General features: G+C 35.9%; 1 pseudogene; it reads left to right on the top strand.

Moving 5' to 3' along the window:
• The first annotated feature begins 8,161 nt into the window (after positions 1 to 8,161).
• On the top strand, positions 8,162 to 9,133 carry LOC118525307 (olfactory receptor 56B1-like; annotated as a pseudogene).
• Positions 9,134 to 11,107: the final 1,974 nt, after the last annotated feature.

Raw genomic sequence — 11,107 nt, 5'->3', positions numbered from 1 at the left:
AAGGGATATTTGCCTGGGTTGGGATGTGAAGGGAAAGAATGCTTCTCTCTGTCTGTTTAGGCAGGAGAATTTCCAAGAATAAGTATATAATTTTTCCAGGTAAGCATGATGAATAGTTCATTCCCATTAAATTTTCTGCAGAATACCAAATAATTTTTCATGCCACATCACCGTGATCTCCATATGAGTTTTTTACCTCCAGGTTTTCTGTGTAACTTTAGCTCCAGGATTCAGTAATATTAGGTTCCAAGAAAGAAAAATACTAATGAGAAGCTGGGACAATTAACTAGAAAATTGAATCAAGTGAAACTAATGATCTGGGGTTAGATGACCCAAATCGTTCTGGGGTTTTTTTTGTTTTTGTTTTTGTTTTTAATTGTAAATGGAATTTCTAGATGGATAACTATAATTTAACCCTGGAAAAAACATATTACATATTCTCATTATCACCAAAATCCTGTTTTCTTAGCAATTTTTAAAGATGAAATTAGAAAGTCTTCTGTGTGTGAGGTGTAAGACTCTGGGGTCTTATGAGAACCTTGATGACTTTGTACCTGACCAGGTCAGTCCTAGCATGAGACATTCAGGCAATTGCTTCCTTCCCAACTGGTGGGTTGTCTTTTGTCTTCAAGGTGGCTTTCAAAGAATGCACAGTTTTGAAGGAGCTATGAATAACAGTTATGAAACTTATGAAATATATTAATGACAGTTATTAATGACCACTACAAAATAACAATAAATGTCTTTCTACAAGTACAGCGCTATGGGGAGCAATAGTTACTTTTCTTTTTTTGAGCTGAGAATTGAACTAAGAATTGCTTGAATATTTTCTGTACAATATTCAATATTCTTTCTAAATTAACATGAAGTAAGAAACTACAAATAATGATAGTTTTACAGCATTGTCACAGATAGCATAAAGAAGATTGCAAAGTTGATTTTTCCTTCCCAACTTCTAAGAACTACTTTTCTCTGATGTTGGTAATTTATGCTCATTAATTTCTGTTTCGTTAAAATGTAACCTCTAGTGTTTTTCACTTTATAAAGGCATAAAACGTACTGCATGGAGCACTAGGTGTTATATGAAAACAATGAATCGTGGATCACTCCATCAAAAGCTAATGATGTATTGTATGGTGACTAACATGACATAATAAAATAAAATTTAAAAATAAAAAAGATCACTTAACATAAAAAAAAACAAATAAATGTTCATCACAAAATCACCCTCTTTTCATATTTCTCTGTATCCTGATAGCAAAATTTCTTTAAAGGTTACCAGTATTCATTATCCCTACTTATACATCTTGAAATAATTCTTACCCATTTCTTGTTTTCTTCAGAATATCTTTCATTGTTTCACTAAAATTGCTTTTGTCAATTTCACAAATGACTTTCATATTACTAAAGCCAATGGTCCTTCTCTATGCCCATCTTGCCCTACCTCTCAACAATACTGAACATAACTGATTAGTCCCTTTGTCTAGAAACCCTCTCTTTTCTTGAATTCTGGAACACATCACACATTCTAAGTCATTCTTCATTTTCACTGAATGGTCCTTATAGTGCCATTTGCTTTCCCGTTTCCTCTGGATTTCTTTATACTAGCATATCCCTGGGTTCAACTCTCTTTTCTTTTTGCACTCATTCCCTAGGCACTCCAGTACACATAGCCATAAATGCCATTGTATGCTAATAACTGCCAGACTGATTAACTCAGTAATGAACTCATGGAAGCTCAGGTGCAAGTTCAAGGTAAAGAAAATTTCGTGATACCTTTTTCTTAATGGCATTCTGTCATTTCTAGGTCCTTTTCTTGTTTTGCCTTTTGTTTTTCCTGAGACCAGATGAAATCCAGGTCTCCTACTCCTTTGCCATCTTGCTCCGCACCCCCTTGCCTTTTGTTTTTACTTTCATCTTATTTCAGTTCTAATCTTCAGTCCATTGACATTCTTCATGTGTTGGACATATATTCTTAAACATGTGACTATGAAGTCATTTACAAATGTTTATTTTAGAAACATCCATTTTATTGTACTAAAATAGTACATTCCTTACTTTTAACTCAATTATTTTTAAAAATGTATTTTTTTAATTATTTATAAATATTTATAAATAAATTAAGTAAATAAATTATTTAAATTATTATTTTACGTATACTTCACTTCTTGCTTCTGATTATTTTATAGACTTTCCTAGCATGCAATCAACACTATTTTCTTAATCATTCCCTGATTATAAATATCTAAGTTTTTTCACTCTCTGTCACCACAGATATTACTATGCTAAACATCTTTGCTCACATGCACATATACACACATGCAGGCCCTTATGGAACTGGGGATATTTTATTCAGAATATATACTGTGGAGTGAGGTTGCAGAGTCATAATCTCTGCACACTACCTTTACTGAAGCAGCCTTAGACTGCTGGTCAACTTTTCAATACAAACAATGGAAACCAAAAGACAATGAAATGATATTTTTGAAGTGCCTAAAAAACACTTGCAACTTAGAATCCTGATCTCATGAAGGAAGGGAAAACTGAAGGGGGGGTGGAATCAGACAGGGAGATGAACCATGAGAGACTGGACTCCGGGGAACAATCTGAGGGTTTTAGAGGGGAGGGGGGAAGGGGAATGGGTTAGCCCAGTGATGGGTATTAAGGAGGGCACATGTTGCAATGAGCACTGTGTGTGGGGGGTTTTTTTTTAAGTTTTTTTTTTAAAGATTTTATTTATTTATTTGACACAGAGAGAGACAGCAAGAGGGGGGACACAAGCAGGGGGAGTGGGAGAGGGAGAAGCAGGCTTCCCGCTGAGCAGGGAGCCTGATGCAGGGCTCAATTCCAGGACCCTGGGATCATGACCTGAGCCGAAGGCAGACACTTAACGACTGAGCCACACAGGCACACTGGCCATCGATGTTATACGCAAATAATGAATCATGGAACACTACATCAAAAACTAATGATGACTAACACAACATAATAAAAAAAAAAAAGACGATAAAATAAATACCTATTCACATAAACAAATGTTGAGAGGGAATACTAAAGTAAATATGTTATTCAGAATATAGAATAATGATTACCTGATGGAAGCTCAGAACGAAATATAGGAATGCATAACAAAACTAACATTGAAAAAATATACAATGACAATAATAACATCTATTTTATTGGTCCAAAAATGACAAGAGGAAAAAAGAATAGATGGGACATGGTAAAAAACACAATAGGAACATGGTAAACTTGACAAAAAATTATGTCAGTAATTACATTAATATGTTGACTAAGCAATTCAGTAAAAGAAAATGAAATGAAAAATAAAATATCCTAAGAAACTGTTATTTAGAAGACAGTGTATATATATAATATAAGAATGTTATATAAGAAAAAGCTTGTGTGGCTATAACCAGCAAAGTAGATTTTAACACAATAAATATTAGGAGTGATAAAATGCAAAGTTTTGTAATGATTACAGTAGCAATCCAATAGCAAAATATACCTAACTTTGTATATGGTTAATATCATTATAGAAACATACACACATAAACATACTCACAAAAGAGGTGGAAAGAACTAGAAGGGGAAATTGATAAATCCACAGTGAAATCATAGTTGGATATTTTAACAATCTCTCAGCAACTGAAGAGCAGAGATTTAGAAAAATCTAAATAGTATAGAATATCTGAACATAAGCAACCGACTTGTCTGCACAGTAAACAACATCCACCAGCTTTAAGTATAGGTTTATTTCTCAAACTAATATGAAACATTTACCAAAATGAACAATAAGAGGATGTCAAGAACAAATTTATCTCATACATCTGAAAATGTAGATGAGATAGACACATATTAAAAACACTACAAGCAATCTAAGAAGGAATATGTTATAGTAGTCATACAATACCATATGATCCAATAATTCTGCTATTGGATATTCATGCAAAGAAAGTGAAAACACAAATTCTAAAATATATATGCACCAGTATGTTTATTATGCACCACTATGTTTATTGCAGCATTATTTACAATAGCTAAGATAGGGAAGCAACCTAAGTATGCATCAATAGACAGTGAATAAAGAAGTAAAGAAGATATATATATATATATCTCACATCTTCTTTACTTCTTTATTCATATATATATATATACATATATATATAATGGAATACTACTCAGCCATAAAGAAGAATGAGATTTGCCATTTGTGACAACGTGGATGGACCTAGAGGGTATTATGAAATCAATCAATCAATCATCAATCAGACAAAGAAAAACAAATCAGGAAAACAAAAACATATACCACATAATTTCATTTATATGTAGAATCGAAAAAAACAAAACAAATGAATAAACAAATAAAAAGCAGAATCAGACCTATAAATACAGAGAACAAACTGATAGTTGCCAGAGGGGAGGGGAGCGAGGGGCTGGGTGAAAAAGGTGAAGGGGAGTAGGAGATACAGGCCTCCAGTTACGGAATGAGTAATTGATGGGGATAGGAGGTACGGCATAAGGAATAGAGTCAATGATACTGTAATAGCATTGTATGGTGACACACACAGCTACACTTGTGAGCATAGCATAATGTATAGACTTGTTGAATTACCATGTTGTATACCTGAAACTAGTGTAACATTTTCTGTCAACGCTACTCAAAAAAAAGAGGGAGAAAAGAATTTTTAAGAGAAATTGAAAAAAAAAATAAAAGAATTATTCTTCAGTCACATAAATGATCAATTTTACCTCCACCATAGCTTCTAAATCTATTCACTTTTCTTCATCTTTACTGCCCTGATCCTAGTTCAACACCCAGTCATTGCTCCTTTGGATTACTGCTGTTCACCTGATTTACTCATATTTATTTTTGCCACATGGAATCTGCTCTTTTCATTGCTGCTATGTCCTAATTCTCCTTAAAAACTTCAGTGGTCCCTTATTATTTTAGCATAAATTTGCTTATAAGTCTCTGGCCTCTGTTGTTAGCTCAACAGCTCCATATCACATTGTATTTCATTTTCCACCACTCCTTAGGGCTCCAGCCACATTTATCCTCTTCTATTACCTTGAATTTAACATGATCCTCTTGTTTCAGAATCTTAAAGTTCTTGGAATCCTTTTCCTTTCTGTCGTCCCCATTATCAAACAAACACCATTGTTAAGACCTACTCCAAGTGTATCCTCAACACAAACTGGTTTTTCTTCTGGAAAACCTTCTCTGACACCAAGACTAAATTAATTCTCCCCATTATATGCTATCATATCTCTTGATGTTTTTGCTTTAAAGAACTTCTCCCAGTCTACAGGTATATATATGTAAGATTCTTTATTTAGTGTTTTATCCCCCTGTCCCAACTAGGTCACAGTTTCCGTGTGAACAGGGACCATGACAGTTTATTGATCATTCTATGCCTACCATATTTTGTAAACACAGTAGGAACACTATATATATGTATATATATATGTACATATATATATACACATAGGGTGAATAAATACTTTCTCCTCTAAGAGTATTTTTTTTAAGCATGATATTATAACCACAGAAGTTAGAATCCTCTGAAATGTAGTCAAGAACAATTTAAACACTAATAGTTTCCCACTTTTTATAGGGCCATTTTGTTTTCATAAATGAATATATTTTTCTGTTTATGTAAGATCTCAGGTATTATTGATAGGAAACATATCTCTGAATTAATCTCCTCTCCAACCATTTGGGATTTAATATCCTAGGACTTCTCCTTTCTCTATGGGCTATTCTCTCTTCATGTCTCCAAGGGTAGTCTATTATCTTTAGATCACTGAGCTGTTTACTACTCCCCATAAATTCAAGAAGCTCATAATTTCTGTGCCATGTGTCAGCTGAGAACATATCCTCACTTCGTGTGTAAAGCTCCTTTCTCAAAGTGTTGTGTCTTTTTTCCAGGTAGGAAAACCCTGCCATTGCTGGGACCTCAGACTGCAAGTCTCTGCTCATAACCACAGTTAAGCACTGAAACCTTGGCTAAATCCCAGGGTATCCAATGGCTCATCCTTAACCTTTTCTTATGTAGTTTTGGCAACATCTTGTAGAAGAGATGGACACTTTGCTCTGCCCTAGCAGGAAACAGAGACTTGGAGAAGCTTTTTAAGGGGGCTAGAGCTAGAATTAGAGAAGGGAGCATTGTCTGTTGTTCTAGAAGTGACTTCATCTATAAAATAGCTACCAGATTATCTTCAGGGAGAATATATTAACTGTTTTCCATAGTAGGACCATATGCCATGTCCTGCTCATCTCTAACTGCTAAAAAATATTTAAAACACTATTTCCTTTCTGTGAACTCAAATCTGTTCCTTCTCTTAACTGGTTTGCACTAATATCAATCAGGGGAAACATCAAAGATCCAAGGCTGTGTCTTTGGTAGGAGGATGTAGAATAATACATGAGTATTTAGCAAAGGTACCAGGCCTCATACACTCAAGTGGGTCACACACTTCCAAGCTCTCAAGATGGAGCCAGGAAGCTGAAATCCTCAGAATTCTGACCTAAAAGTTCAAAATCAAACTAGCTTCATCTCCAAGCCTGTTTGTGTTTGTTTTGTCACAATTTTCTGTGAATGCATTTAGATGACTTTAGTGTTCATCATTTTACATTACCATTAAAGAGGGATGATTTGCCCCATGATTAGGCAGTACATGTTTATCCAAACATAGAAGCAGCAAGAAATTTCTGAAAAAAAATTCATCCAATTGTGAACAGGAATCATCTTGTGTTGGGGATAACACGAGAGAATTTTAATTTCTTTCAGATATATTTTTCTATATTTAAAAATAATTATATCAAGAATAAGTCCAGGGTGTTATATATAAGTGATGAATCACTAAATTCTACTCCTGAAGCCAAAATTACAGTATATATTAACTAACTAGAATTTAAATAAAATCTTTAAAAGAAGGAATAAATCCATAACTGCCTTATGTGCTTAAAGGAATTTAAACTTTATTTGAAAGAAAGTGTGAGGGCATGGATTATCTTAAGGAACAGAATACCAGTTTTAGGACAATCAAATTGTTGCCAAAAGGAAAGAAGCACAGAGAAAGGCAAATAAATGTGAAAGGTAAGGCTGCAGAAGCAGTGCTCAAGGGAAGAGCTGCCTGAGTGAAGTAAAGGAGAGGAAGCAACAGGACAAGGGAGAAGTTGTTTGCCATCAGGAAAGGCTTGCTTGTTAGTTTCAGGCTTGGCTGGTTGTCTTCTGAACAGAATAAAAAGTACATGAAAAACAGGCTGACAAAAGATGAGTCTAGCTTTGAACATGAATCTGAACATACAGTGGCAGTATCCTCAATATTGTAGACAAGTAATTCTTGTTTATTAAGTAAAATAAAAATCATCTTATTACCTGTGCCTAAATCCTATATTTATATGCCTTTATAGATTCTCTAAGACTAAACCAAAAAAAAAATTTCTATGATTTTCTCTATTATGTGACTCCTCAAATCAACAAATTCAGTCATATCACTTCTCCTTTCAAGCTATTCTTTTGAGACCTTCTCAAAAGTCCATAAAAAGTAGGATATAAAAAAAGTTATTCCTCTTCCAATATGCACCATATGCATGTTTGTATATCATTAAAGTCTATGATATAACATTTTTGGAGGCTATATAAAATATTGGTGGACATCTATAGCAACTGGGGATGGTGCAGCTAAAAAATTTAATCTTCCATAATTCTGCATTTAAAAAAATCTCCTTGTTAGTTAATATCTGAAGCAAGATTGAGACAAATATGAAGAAAAAAAAACACATCCACTTGATTCCACAATATTTCTGAAGAGATGAAGAAAGTTTAAAAAGCAGCAACAAAAATCATATGTATGTGATGGTCCCAAATTGAGCTGGCTAAGGACAATACAAATAGAGATTTGAGATGCATGCTGAATCCTTCCTGAATAGTCAACAGTGATAATTGCTCCTTGGAATTTTAACTTCCTCTGTCAAAGCCCCAAAACATCACTGTCATTTATCTTAAATTTCCCGTAAGGAATGGACTGCAGAATTCATTTTGTTACAGCACAAAACTATACTCTATGGAGACAGTTTAAAAATAATGTTTGATGATAATTCTGCACAGAGAAAGCAACTTTGAAAACCATTTTCTTTTTCTCTTAGGAAAAGATGTCTGCATCTCTGAAAGGCTCTAATAGCTCCAAATTCCAGGTCTCTTGAGTTCATCCTGATGGGATTCCCAGGCATTCACAGCTGGCAACACTGGCTCTCCTTACCATTGGCAATACTCTACCTCTCAGCAATTGGTGCTAACATCCTCGTCCTCATGACCATCTGCCAGGACCCTGCCCTTCAGCAGCCAATGTACTATTTCCTAGGCATTCTCTCTGTGGTGGACATGGCTTAGCCACCACCATCATGCCCAAGATCCTGGCCATCTTCTGGTTTGATGCTAAGGTCATTAGCCTCCCTGAGTGTTTTGCTCAGATTTATGCCATTCACTGCTTTGTTGGCATGGAGTCTGGTATCTTCCTCTGCATGGCTTTTGATAGATATGTAGCGATTTTTCACCCTCTTCGCTATCCATCAATTGTCACCAGTGCCTTAATCTTAAAAGCTACCATGTTCATGGTACTTAGAAATGGCTTGTTTGTCATTCCCGTGCCTGTGCTTGCAGCCCAGCGTAATTATTGCTCCAGGAATGAGATTGAGCATTGCCTCTGCTCTGACCTAGGGGTCACCAGCCTGGCTTGTGATGACAGGAGGCCAAACGGCATCTACCAATTGTTTCTGGCATGGATTGGAATGGGGAGTGACCTAGGTCTTATAATATTGTCATATACTTTGAGTCTGCGCTCTGTACTTAGACTGAACTCGGCTGAAGCTGCATCTAAAGCTCTGAGCACTGTAGCTCCCATCTGATCCTTATTCTCTTCTTCTACACAGTTGTTGTAGTGGTTTCAGTAACTCACCTGGCAGAACCCAAAGCTCCTTTGATTCCAGTTCTACTCAATGTGCTGCACAACATCATCCCCCCCTTCCCTCAACCCTATGGTTTATGCACTTAGGACTAAAGAACTTAGGGCAGGCTTCCAAAAGGTGTTTTGTTTGAGCTTAGAAAAGAACACAAGGCACCACTGATCTTCTCCATGATGTACATGATCTTCAGCTTCTTTTAGAATCGATGGTAGAACTTCAAATATTACAGGGCAAATGAATGCCTTTGAGTTATCTTTTTCACATTGTAAAAGCATCTAAAAACAATAACAACAAGAAGTACAAATTCAGAGTAGCTCCAAAATATTCATAAGAGATGAATATATGTGGGTAAAGGAAGTACTTTCTGCCAGACCAATGAAATGGAATAAAAACTAGAGTTTATGAATTATGTCTCTCCCCTAAAATAAAAATGAATATAATAATACACATACAATCAAAGAATAAATGAGTGGGACATGAGTTACATATCATGATTATTCATTGACAGCTGTAACTTAGGACCAAAGTCTATCTGCCTGAACAAGTTCATTCCAATAACATGCATGAAGAGGCAGGAAAGGAAAACACTTCAGATGAACAAAGCCAAATCAGTTTATGGTGGGTCTCTGGATAGAATAAGGCAAGATGACTAAACTTGGATAAACAGAAACAAAAGATACAGATAGATAGGTATGTAGATAAGAGGGGGAGAGAAGGCAAAGAGATAGAAAAGAGAGAATGAGAGAGAAAGACTGAGAGAGACAGAAATATGGATGCACAGAAGGATTTATCTTTTGCTCCATTTTCCTCTCCTGATCTGCTCTCTGCCCTTCCAGCACTGTTCTGTGTCCTGGAGGTCTGAAGCTCATACACTGTGTACCTTGGGCTACTCTGTTTCTAGTATCCTGTTAGGTTGTTCAATGGGAGTTACTGGCAGGAGACGGAGTGCAAGAGGAGTTTGGGTTATTTACTCTTTTCCCACCCATGAAGCACTTGCCAGGCAACCTATCTGCAATAGCTACAGCATGTATGGTTTACTCAAGAACATTTTTAAAGGTGTTTTTTTTTTTAATTTTAGAAAGAGAAAGAAAGCACATGAGAAGGGGGGAGGGGCAAAGGGAGAGGGAGAGACAGAATCTTAAGCAGGTCCACAGCTTAGCACAGCTCAATCTCATGATGACCCTGGCTGGGATCATGAATCAAGCCGAAATCAAGAGTCAGAAGCCTAACAACCTGAGCCACCCAGGCACCCCCCAAGAACATTCCTTCAGGACAAGGAAGTGATCAAGTCATTATATTGGTCTCTAGGTACCAAGCATCACTATTTTTTTTCATGATTTTTGTTTCCTTAACCTCACCTACAACTCGGTTAATGGCAACTTCATGAAATTCTCCTCAGATTCATATTTGTGTGTGCCTTTCGTTTCTTGCCAGGACTCTGGAGGTTCTCGAGCTTTACCTGCACCTCCACCACCTCTCCTGCAACTACTCCTCTGCTGCGCCTAAAGAGGATGTGGGCAGTGTGAGTGGGTGGGATGCAGATTCATAATGGACAGACATAAAGAAGTCTGTAGAGCAGCAGGCAGATGCAGGATATTTATCCCAGTGAAAAATCTTTCCCTGATTATATTCTTGTCTTTTCCATGATGCTAAAACCAATGAATAGCAGAAATAAGGCTTACCTTAATAGTGTCATGAATTTCATTATGATCTGGGCTGGTTTCCACTGAACCCATGATTAGAGTACTTCATTAAGTAGTTGGCATATCCTATGGATTATCTCGGGAAAAATGAGGATTAATTTGAGGTATAGACCTACCACATGCTAACAGCTCTATTACACATTGTATACTGTCACTCATCTTCCAGTTAGATATACAAGGTAAATTATATCGGTTCTAAGCTTTAATAAAAATAATGTGAAGGATCTTCCTTATTAGTTTGGCTTCCCACACAAAAGGCAGAATATATTTTTGTATTATATTGTCCTGAAATGTATCATGATTAAAGAAAGTAATTTTATGAGTCCATAGGACATTTGGTATTTTTTTCTTGTCAGCCTTTAAATGAAAATAAATAAATTCAAGTTTCTGTGGTAGACCACAGATTTTCAAAATAAGCCATTCTGCTCTGTCA

This window comes from Halichoerus grypus, chromosome 11 (assembly GCF_964656455.1).
Source record: "Halichoerus grypus chromosome 11, mHalGry1.hap1.1, whole genome shotgun sequence".
Lineage (NCBI taxonomy): Eukaryota > Metazoa > Chordata > Mammalia > Carnivora > Phocidae > Halichoerus > Halichoerus grypus.
This window is presented reverse-complemented; position numbering and strand designations above follow the sequence as displayed.